This window comes from Oryza glaberrima, chromosome 11 (genome assembly GCF_000147395.1).
Source record: "Oryza glaberrima chromosome 11, OglaRS2, whole genome shotgun sequence".
Classification (NCBI taxonomy): domain Eukaryota; kingdom Viridiplantae; phylum Streptophyta; class Magnoliopsida; order Poales; family Poaceae; genus Oryza; species Oryza glaberrima.
In genome coordinates, this window is record NC_068336.1 from 22,446,007 (window position 1) to 22,458,218 (window position 12,212).

The 12,212-nt window shown below is 38.1% G+C and overlaps 1 non-coding gene across 1 annotated transcript; it reads left to right on the forward strand.

Moving 5' to 3' along the window:
* Nucleotides 1–1,358: 1,358 nt before the first annotated feature.
* On the forward strand, nt 1,359–1,440 carry TRNAS-GCU (transfer RNA serine (anticodon GCU)). Its single transcript has one exon. It is a non-coding gene; the product is annotated as a tRNA-Ser (tRNA).
* The last annotated feature ends 10,772 nt before the right edge of the window (nt 1,441–12,212 follow it).

The window sequence follows — 12,212 nt, forward strand, 5'->3', positions numbered from 1 at the left end:
TGGTATTTATTAGAAGAAAACTGGGGTTTAAGATAATTCAACAATCGTGTGTACTTTGCATCGGAATGAACTGGGACAAAATCCAGGTCATTGGAGTTTTAAGACCTCTGCTTTCAATGCTATAACAACTCTTGCAGAGCCGAAGACTGAACATCAAATGGATTCTTCCAAGGAAAAGAAATGAAATAGAAGACAATTTTGCAGGGAAGCCATGAGAAATCGTCAGATAGTAACCGTCCATCAATATTTGTTATAACTCATCTTTCCATTCTTTCAAGGAAAAGAAATGAAATAGGAGATAATTTTGCAGGGAAGCCATGCGAAATCCTCAGATAGTAACCGTCCATCTTCAATATTTGTTATAACTCATCTTCCCATGCTAGTTACATGCATAGCTGCCCAAACATGGGGCCTTTTAAGCTCATGTACTTAAATACTTTGAATCTAATATTCCATATCATTAAAAGAAGTCACGAGTCTTAAAAAAGAACATAAATTCCATATCTAATTACATGCACAGCTGCCCAAATATGGGGCCTTTTTTAGACTCAATCTCAAAGAGGAATTGTTATCACTGATGTAAATACTTTTAATCTAATATTCCATATCATTAAAACTAGTATATTAAGTTGTGCATTTGCGCAACTATAAACTCTATCTCTTCTAAATGTGTCTATAGATTGTGGTATTAATAATAAGCTTAAATTTGCAATGATGATTAATCATAACAGACGGGTTCATAGCCGATTATTACATTAGTATATCACACATATATATGCTCATCACTAATATATATAACTTCAAATGATATAAAGCTTAGTCAGATCATATTAATCTTTCTTAAAAGATTAGCTTTATTGGTAAACTGTGCAAATTGTAAAATTATATACACAACATTACTATCTTTTCCTCACTTTACTCTTTAATTCACTGTTGGATCTTTCAAAATATAATTCAATGATCTATTTGTTTTTTTTCCCAAAGGGAAGTTACATGGATAGAGTAAGAGGGCCTGTTTGCAAAATAGTTTTTTAATTAAAGTGTGTATTGTAAAATTATATCCATAACCTTACTATTTTTTCTCTCAGTAGGTTAAGGAAGCTTTTAGATAAATTGAATCCAATGAATCCAATGGCTCATATTTCTTCTTGCTATTTTGTCCTCATGTGAATCTAATGGCTATTATTTTGTTGATTATGTGGCTCATCCTAGTTGATTTTTGGGATTCACTATTCACTTATAGAGATAAGTCGCGAGTCTTAAAAAAAAAAAGTACAGCAGTCAACGACCAAATTATTTACAGAAGAGATTATATACAATTAATAAATTGAATCAGTAATCACATCTAACATCCAAGCGACGCTTTGGCCGAGTGGTTAAGGCGTGTGCCTGCTAAGTACATGGGGTTTCCCCGCGAGAGTTCGAATCTCTCAGGCGTCGATTTTATAATAAAGTCATTTTTTTTATATTACAAACGTAAAACCAGTGCAATTGCTCCTATTATATGGAACTCCTGATTAATGTTATGTTCGACATAATTTAAAATCAATTTTCAACTATTCACAACATTTAAACTCAGTTTTCAACTATTATGTTCCACAACATAAAAGCCATTTTTCAGTCCTGCCATGTTATAATTGCTCCTACTTTATGGAGCTCCTAGTTAATGTTATGTTCGACATCATTTAATATCAATTTTCAACTATTCACAACATTTAAACTCAGTTTTCAACTAGTATGTTTCACAACATAAAAGCCAATTTTTAATCCTGCCATGTTTCACAACTACTATATTTCACAACTTAAAAATCACACAAAAAAAGAGGCTAGAATATTACTCACTACTAGAAAAACGATTTTTGCAAATGGGCTAAAAAGTTCTAAGCGGAGCTCCACCCCACCTGTACTTGAAGGCCTGCAAAAATAGATGATTTTTATAGGCGGACATTAGCCCTGCCTACGAAAATCATTTTCAGAGGCGGGCCTCTACATCTTCGCACACACTACATCCACCAGCCTGCGAAAACCACCTCATTGAATTAAAAAAAACCTGACCCGCTATCGCCCTCCCCGCCAGTCCCTCCCTCCGGCCGCCGGCTCTCCTCCCCCTCCCCCTTTGGCCCTTCCTCCTCCATTCACCATCACCGCCGAGGATGACCGGGTCACCACTGCCGCCGACTCTCCTCCTCTATCTGCCACCTCCGCTGGCCGGCTCCGTCCACACCGCCGGATCTTCTAGTCGCCCACACCACCACCCTCCACGCCGGCTGTGGCTGCCACCTCCACCCTCCGCACCGCTGCCTCTGTGCCGCCGGCTTTCCTCCTAGTTGCCGCACGCCGCCAGCCGTGGCCGCTGCCTCCGCCCTCCGTGCCGGAGGAGTGATAGAGTGAAGGGGGAGGTGAGGGGAAGAGAGTGGATCTGAGAGGAAGAAGTGAGGGAGTGAAAAGGTGAGGGATAGAGATAAGGGGTGGGTGACGGATATTACGAGGCCGGTTAGTGTGGGCGGTGGATTTTTGCAGGCAGAGGACCTAAGGTCCCGCCTGTGAAAATCGTTTTTCGCAGGCGTAACCTTAATGATGTCCGCCTAAAAAATAAGGGTTTCGTAGGCGGTACTAGGTTTATGGTATCTTGAGCTATTTTCGTAAATGGAATGGTATCTTGAGCTATTTTTGTAAATGGTGATTTTATAGTCTGCCTAGAAAAATAAAATCGTAATGTTGGGAAAAATCGTTTTTCTAGTAGATACTTATGGATGGAGTTAACCACGACGGATTCTAAGGGCTTGTTCACTTCGATGCCAAAAAAACCTTACCAAATTTTGGCAATGCCAAAATTTTGGCATAGTTGCCAAAATTTTGGTAACTTGCTAAAACTTTGGTAGGATTTCTTATATAGTTACCAAAATTTGGCAGCAAACTAAATGTAGTACAATTTTATCAAAACTTACCTTGGTAAGGTTGAAAATGGCATCAAAGTGAACAAACCCTAAATTGTCGAAGAGTACATAACAAAAACAAAGGAATCTAAACTGCCAAGAATATTACTTGATCTGGTGGAAGAGGGAATCAGCCACACTAAATTGCATAGTGCTTGCGTACTTAACTGGCAATGTGCTTTCCATAGAATGATAGAAGTGGAGAAAAGAAACGTGCTTACATATTTATAATATGAGTCCAAAATCCAAATGACTATGATGCTAATATGTTGTCTATTTCATGTACATATGAGATGCAAACCGCTCTCACTCAGAAGATAATGATAACAAGACCTACAGCTATGATGTTTTTTTTAGATAAATGTGACAAACATGGGCATCACTTGTGATTGGTGGTGCCATAATAAAGAAAAACAACAACTTATGATAAATTATTAACTTGTACGTATATGCCTTTAAAATTGGTAGAATCAGCTGAAAGTAGGTATATATAGCTAGTTATAATTCGATTTAGATTTTGCATATGTATTTAATGCATTGTAATACAATTTCTCATTCACAATATATATATGTGAAGAATGTGAACGTGTAACTTTAGTATTCAGATAAATCTTACTGTCCTAGGGTCCTCGATATAAATACTACCTCTATCCCAATTTGATCATCGCCTAAGATTTTTGAGGTTTTCCTAGATTGATCATTATCTAACTGGTGGCCATTCGTTTATTTGTGCAGAAGTAAATCGCCTAAGATTTTTGAGGTTTTCCTAGATTGATCATTATCTAACTGGTGGCCATTCGTTTATTTGTGCAGAAGTAAATGATATCATTGCATGTCTATCAATTTATGTGTGCATGAGTAAATACCATTATTACATGTCTATTCATTTATATGTGCAAGATTAAATGGCATCGTTGCCTATATGCATCCCTAACACAACACCTTATCAATGAGGTTAAATTTCATAATAAATAACACAACACCTTATCAATGAGGTTAAATTTCATAATAAATGATACTTTCTTGCCTTGATATTGGTGCTATTTATAAATATGATGATTTACTAGAAAAAATGTCCGTGTGTTGTAACGGGTGGAATATATTTTAATCTTATTATTGCTATAGGTCTAGTTAAGATGAAATTCGCTGTGGAGTTCGTTTGTATATATATATATATATATGTACACACACAATATGTTTTCACAAGGGAAAGAAAATTTGAAAAAAATCCAGGTCGCTCCGTCGCACTGCGTAAACGACATACAGTATCATACTATCATATGCATAATCACGTCATGCTTTTCCAAGCGGCACGGCAGCCTACTGCCTACCTAATACTCTTCAGAGTATTCGTCAGACAAGAGGACCATATGTACAGTATGTTGCTCGGTGCGCTGGCTCATCGATCCTCTTCAGAGTTCAGACTTCAGCCATCACGTGAACGACTCCAAGTAGGTTCGTGTGCTTTTTTTTTCTTTTCACTCTCCCTTCGCCTGTTTCCCTAGAAGGGAGTGGCTATTGAAAAAGGCAAGCAATATCATATTTGGATTGTGTCTCTAGAACCAGCAAGGGAACCAGAACAAAAATTACGAAAGATATACTCTCTCCGTTTCTAAATATTTAGTACCATTGACTTTTTAAGTACATGTTTAACTGTTCGTCTTATTAAAAACTTTTGTGAAATATGTACAAAACTATATGTATATGTATACATATAAGTATATTTAACAATGAATCAAATGATAGGAAAATAATTAATAATTATTAAAATTTTTTAAATAAGATAAATGGTCAAACATATTTAAAAAAATCAACGACATCAAATATTTAAAAACGGAGGGAGTATAATGCATCCTAATTATTTTTATGATAGTTAAATATGATATATTTTTATCTAGAATTGAATAATCTACCCGCATCCCTGAAAAGCACATCTTATGTATGCCGCTTACTGTACATGGTTCAAAACCAGCCTACCCGTTCAAAACCGGGTCGCTAAACCACAGCTGCTGGTTCTACACGGTTCTAGTTGGGTTAGTCCATCACAACCTGTTCGAAGTTCAATTGTTCAAACCTAGTGCTACTGACATGGCTATCGGCGATGTCTCCTGGTTGTCGCTGGTGTGATCAGATTGAGCGCCTCGCTATGCTTATCGACCGGGGTCCGGCCATTCGAGGAGGAGGAGAACCACACCATTCTAGGGTTCATGTTGTGGTCGTCATCGTCTGTGTCGTTGCACACTCCATCCACCTCCTTGTCGTGCTTGCATTGTAAATGATGGTGACTTGGTGAATGACGGTAGGCAGAACACACCGGGATTTCTCAAACTATAATTAGTAACCGTGCGGTTACCGCGGACTGCACGTAGGAATTGATAAATCTTATTTAAATTTAAATTTTAGAAAAAAAAAGAAAAAAAATCCCCAAAGAATTCTAGAAGTAGTGCAAGATTTGTAATGATACCTCATGATATAAATTTATGAAAATGCTAAGTTAACTCCATATTTTGGCATAACTGCTAGGCTGTGTTGCTTCAAAATCATGGTTTGGTGCTCTTGAACATTACATTATGGACACTATAAGTATAATCTTTGTAGTCGTGTTGTCGTGGACATCATAATTATTTCTATTGTTGTCAAATATGAGGTTAATTGTGGTTTTCTATTCCCTGCAATTTTCTTTCTTTTGAAGTCGAAGACCCTGGTTACAGTGGCTTATCGCGCGGGTTATCGCAAACTACCCATCCATAGTTGTCTCCCTTCTTTTCTCTGATTGATGTGTTCCCGTCAAACGATTTGAAAGACCAAGCGGTCTAACCTATCATACCCGGTGACCCAAACCGTCTAAAACTAATCGTCGTCAGTTGGGGTTGGCTTTGTGGTGCAAACCCATCCCAAAATGCTGATGAACATGCCAAATTGTTTTTAGAGAAAACTCCTTCTATATGTAACAAAGATTAATTCTACCTAATTAAAAATAAACCTTGAGAGTACCAAATAATATCACAAAGACATTTTTGCATTGGTCTTCCCCTCTTCCTTTTGATTCCTTCAATGGTTCAATAAGTAGTACTCCCTCCGGTTTCATTTTAATTGACGTTTTGGACAATGATATGGTCTACGAGATATATCTTTGACCTTATTTTTTTATTATAATATATATAATAAATAAATACATGTTTACTTTTATTATAGTGCTTTAAAAGACAAATCTATATATGTTGTTCTAGTTCTTTTAAACTAAATATTTATAAAGTTATTGATGGTCAAAGTTATTAAAGTTTGACCTCAATCTTGTTCAAAGCGTCAATTAATATAAAACCGGAGGGAGTAATCATGTAGGCCCATGCATTGGCGCCTTCGCTGTGAGACAGCAGCTGCGGCCGCGTCGAGGACTCGAGGCTACTGCAGGTAGAGAGATGGTGTGGACTTGGGGTCGAGGACCCAAAGAACGCCGCATGCATCAGTTACTTCGGCCTTTGAATATTAATGCAATACAAATCTACTTTCAATTTTTTATGTTGGTCAAATGGAGTACTACAATAATAAACCTTTTCACTACCTCAGTATTCTGCATGGATCCTCGATGTTGCTGAACTCGACCGCCACCACCATCGACCAAAGGGACCGCCCTCACCGACCTCGCCGCGTCGCTCCTCCACCCCTTCACCATTTTCGTCGGGCGTCCTCACCGTCGAGGAGAAGAGAGAGGTGAGGGGAGAAAGATGAAGAGAGGGGAGATGGGGAGTGAGGAGGAAGGAGGGAGGGGAGTGAGAATGACATGTGGGACTCACGTGGGTCACCTTATTTAATTATGTTTTTGTTGTAATTGATATATGGGTCTACGGTTTTTATTATTTTCCCAATCAAATTGCCATGTAAGGGCCACGTTGGGACGAAAACCTAGTCAAATTAGCCACGTAGATGTCATGTCGGTCAAAACCGGGAACAATTCCGTCAAGGGACATAGTTTACACTGGTTCTGTAAGTTGGGGAACCATTCTATTTGGTTTCTATTTGGTTTTCGATTCGAAGGATCAAAATCGGATTCGGGGTCAAGTTAAGGGACCTCCAATGAACTTATCGGAAAGAAAAATCGTACCGGCCTAGTTGGGCCCAATTCATCTCTCGTCGCTGGTTGCGCAGTTGGACGCGAACGCGACTCCGTCTCGTACCTGAACTGCCTCCGCCTTTATAACCGGCGCCACCCCTTGCTGCTAAATCTTGAAAACGAATCCAAGATTCCGCCGCGAAATCATCCACCCATGGCCGTCGACGGCGAGATGCCCGCCTTGGAGTCCCAGTTCAATCAGTGCGCCATCACGGCGGAGGAGGAGGCGGCGGCGTTGCCCGATTCGACGGAGCCGCCCTGCACCAACGTCGCCAGCCAAGACGAGGAATCGGGTTCCGCCGCCGGCGAGTCCGAATCCGAATCCGACTCCGACGATCTCGACGAGGTGATCGCCGACATCCTGGAGGGGGGTGACGACGGCGGCTCCGCCGATTACTACACGGGGCCTCTACTACCGGAGGGCACGATGCTGCTGACGAAGACGTTGGTCGACAAGATCCTGGCGCTGCGGCGGAGGAGGTTCCCCATGCCGCCAGCCACGGGCGGCGAGCGATTGTGGTGGGTGTCGCCGGAGTTCCGCGAGGAGTTGATTGCCGCCGAGCTCGCGGCGGCGGCGGTGTTCGACGCGTCGCAGGACAAGTTCGTGGAGTGCCAGGCCATGATCGCGGAGAAGCGCCACCCGGAGCACGGGTACGCGGTCGTCGAGGAAACCGGCGAGGTGATGACCACCATTTGCAGGGCGTTCTTCGGCAGATACAACGAGAGCGACGACGATGACGACGATGATCTCTTGTGTGACTGCGTTGATGCGAACGAATGTAAATGCGGTGGTGATGATTGGGCGAACGAATTCATTGATGAGGAAGATGATGATTGCAGTGAGGATGTGGATGAGAAGGAGGAGGAGAAGGATGAAAGTTGCTGTCAAAGGATGATATATCGTTTGAGATGATAAAATATTTTCCTTCTTTGTTTTGGTTCTATGAGTTCTAGGGAGGATTAGAGGCATATATTTTCTCTTATGTTAGTTGACTGTCCATTGGTATCTATCCTTATATATATATATATATATATATATATATATATATATATATATATATATATATATATATATATATATATATATATATATATATATATATATATAGAAAATCGCATTTTTGTTTTGTTACGATTCTACAGTACTTTTTAGGAAGGATTGAAGGTGTAGATTTTCTTTTATGTTAGTTTAATGTCCAACAGTATATGTGAAAATTGCGTCTTGGACAGGATGAAGCTAGCTTTACTAATCTCAATTTGCATGAAGGTTGACATATTGTACAACTCCTCAGGCTGGAGCAAGACAAGTTCCGACTTACGCTAGTTTAAGGGAGAGCGCTACGCGTCGGACGTACGGAGCGAGACGAAAAATCGGACGCATCCAAGAGCCGTCCGATTCACGCGCACGCCATCAGCCATCCAACATCATCAAGCATGCATGCATGCAAAAATATTTTAAACTACTCTTTTTCTTAAATTATTTATCCAAATCATGATCCGATTATACCATTAAATTCGTTGCAATTAAATCTTTAAAACAAGACCACACATGGATATATTCCGGTGAAAAAAAATTAGCTTATTATTAAATTATTTTTAAATGTTGCACGTTGTTCCACCAAGTATATCGGAATTGTTTCACTAGGTAAATCGAAAATGTTTCAATCGTTTAAACCGGACGTTGTTTCACCTTATATAAAAACAATGTTTCACTAAATAGCGAAAGAATGTTTCAAGTCACTGCAACATTTGGTCTATATAAAGTGAAACATTTTTGGTGGAACAAAAAATAAAATGAATTCTCTTAATAGATGATTTCCATAATATGTGGGTGATTTGTTGCAAAAGATTTTTTTAATTCACTGCAATATTAGATCTATACATAAACATTGTGAGTATACTAGGTGAAACATTTTTAGTGGAACATTGTGAGTACACTAGTGGATACTTATTGAAACACTCAACCAACATATATGCAACATTTACAAATAAACCAGTGAAACACAATAAACTACTTACTAAAACATACAAATAGCACTATGAGATACATTAAAGAAAGATATATACATCGTGACACTAAATAAATTTGTGCGACATAATAGAATTTCAGCTGAAACATCTAATTTTCATATGTGAAACATTAAGTTTAATTGGTTAAAACATGTGTATTTTTTTATTATAATATAGTCATGTGAGATCTTGTTGTAAAGATTTAATTGTAACGAATAAAATGGTGTAATCGGATTGTAGATTGGATGAGTAATTTAGAAGAAAAATCATTTTCAAGTTTGCTAAAAGTGTGTTATGTACATGCAAGTAACCTCGTGTCATCTCTCTTTCATGCATATTAATACCCACAAAGGAAGTATATGTAACAGAGAGAGGATCTGACAAAGGCTGCATGCAGCAAAATCACAGTAAGAGGCGTCCGATTTTTTTTCTCAAGATCGGACGACCGGGTTGAAGCATTTTTGTAGTTTAAGGCTTTAAGAACTTGTTACTCCTGGTAAACATGGCTCACCTGTGTGTCGGTGTGCCGACATGGACCGACCTCACCTATGGGTGGGCTATGATTGTAACTGTAACTGATGTGCAAATTGAAACTTCATCCAATAATGATTCTAATTGGGATTCTAACTTATGTGAAAATTGAAACTTCATCTCCAATGCAAGGTGCAAGGTGCAAGGTGCAATGTGTATGCAGCTAATTAAGTTAATTGGGCTTGGTCAATGTAACACTCTTTAATACGACTATGATCCATGTACATGGATTAGTGTATCTATATTTGCTTTTATATTGTGTTGATCATTGATCCTCCCTAGTTGTGTGGTCTATTTATTGTTTTTCTTTGGCGGTTATGAAGATGCCCTGTTGAGCATGATTCATCAATTTGATAGATTGTTAGGTTTTGGCATATGTATTCATTACTGTTTTAACATACTCCAATTCATTCAGGTTTGCATATTTTTTTTTCATGTGAAGATTTGGCTTAAGAGGTACTGCCTAAAAACTAGAAGGTATTTTCCTGTTGCATGTTCCTTTGATTTGTGTACAGGGACAGATGGTTTTTATTGTGTGTTTACTACAAAGCTCATTACTTTGATCTTAATTATTTGCATGATGTCTGTAATTGTTGCAGCCATGCCAATCTTGCATTATAAGCCTTGTATTAGTTGCAGTCTAGTTTCGTGAACGGTTGTCTGAGCTATTTTTAGTTTGTTACAGGTCTGAGGATGATGTGTTTGGGGTTTGGTCATATGCTTCAGAAATTGCTGACCAGATGTGTAGGTTAAGATGGAGACAAGCAACAATGGCCAACAATTCTTTTAGAGTTATTACTAGTATTATGGAGGTGCATCCATCTCGTTGATTTTTTGCTGGCTGTTGCATTTGGAATTACGAGGTTTACATATATATTGACCTGATGTTAAAAGTTCGGTGGACTTGATCTGAGAAACTTGAGTGTTAATTATGTGTTTCATAAAATATGTTCTGGTATGGAAAACAACAAATAAGTATATGAAGGATTCTTGCAATGGTAATCATGCATGATGGTGCATGCTGTCGTCTGCGCCTGCTTTGCGTGTCATGCTAGTAAGTTTGAATTGCAATTTGAATTTGATGTGGCGGTAGTTTCCAAATTTCAATGTTGTGCACTGCAAGGTCGATTGGTTGGGTTGGGTTGGGTAGTTTTCCAGGCCATCATGTATTCATGTTGCGTCTGAACTTTGATTCTGAATTTCTATTTCCCCAACTTCACTACTACATGACAGGGCTATTATAACATAAACTTGTAGCACATAAAGAAATATGTTACATGAGAATACCACAGTAGCACAAAGCATGCGTTACACGAAAGGCTGTAACACATACTACATCTAATGTGAAACAGTACAGTATTACAGGAAGAACTGTCGTAGCACATAATATGTGTTACTAATGCTAGTTACCAGTATACTTGCAATATAAGAATTGACAATTGCTCATATATTAATTTTAAAAGTCACTGTATGGACCTAACAAGAGTTATCACTAAAGAGTTTATACTATAGTAGAGTTCATTTACGAGTTTGACCAAAATGTGTATATAGATAACAAAGTTATCTAAGAATTTTAGTCACTAAAGTGTTTACACTATAGTAAAGTTCCTTTATGAGTTTAACCAAAATTTGTATATAGATAACAAAGATTAGTTCTAAAATCTTTTGTTGATGATGACTTGTATATAGATAACAAAGATTAACCAAAACTTTGTTGTTGATGACTTTTTCAGTTGAAATCATTTAGTATTTGAAAATATTGTTTGAAGTTGCCATAATTTGAAATTCAAATTCAAATTATTATAACAAAGTCATATAGCAAAATGAACAAAACAAAAGTTATAGATATTGATGCGTTATACAACTTTGTTGTTGATAACTTTTTTAGTTGAAATCATTTAGTATTTAAAAATGTTATTTGAAGTTGTCATAATTTGAAATTCAAATTTTGTATAGATCAATCAAACTCAGATGGAGAAATAACAAAAATAAGATTGGTAGATCTCAGTAAGTTATACAACTTTAATTTTTTTTACAACGTTTTCACATAAGTTCATTTAGTATGTTAAAATTTGATTCGAAGGTTTAATATTTTAAAATTAATTAAAAGGAGGAAGGTAAAATGGACTTCTGGGTGAGAGAGGAGAAAAGACCTTGTACAAGGACAAGGGCTGCCATCGCGAGATGCAACAACCGCGCCGACGGAGAGACGATTGGTGCGGAGGACAATCAGCGGGGCGACAAGGGTCAGTGATCATGTCTATGCTGCTAGCCACACTGTTACCTGCCGCACCCCATATCGAATTGGGCCTAACTAGGCCGGTACAATTTTTCTTTGAAATAAGTTCATTTGAGGTTTCTTAACTTGACACCTAATCCGATTTTGGTCATTTGAAACAAAAAAACCAGATACAACGGTCCCCCAACTTACAAAACCAGCGCAAACTAGATCCCTCGGTGATATTGTTCCTGGTTTTAGTTGACATGACATCTACGTGGCTAATTTGACTAGGTCTTCATCCCACTTGGTATTGACGTAGAGCTTACATGGCAATTTGATTTGGAAAATAATAAAAACCATAGACCCACATGTCGGTTGCAACAAAAACATAATTAAAAAAAGG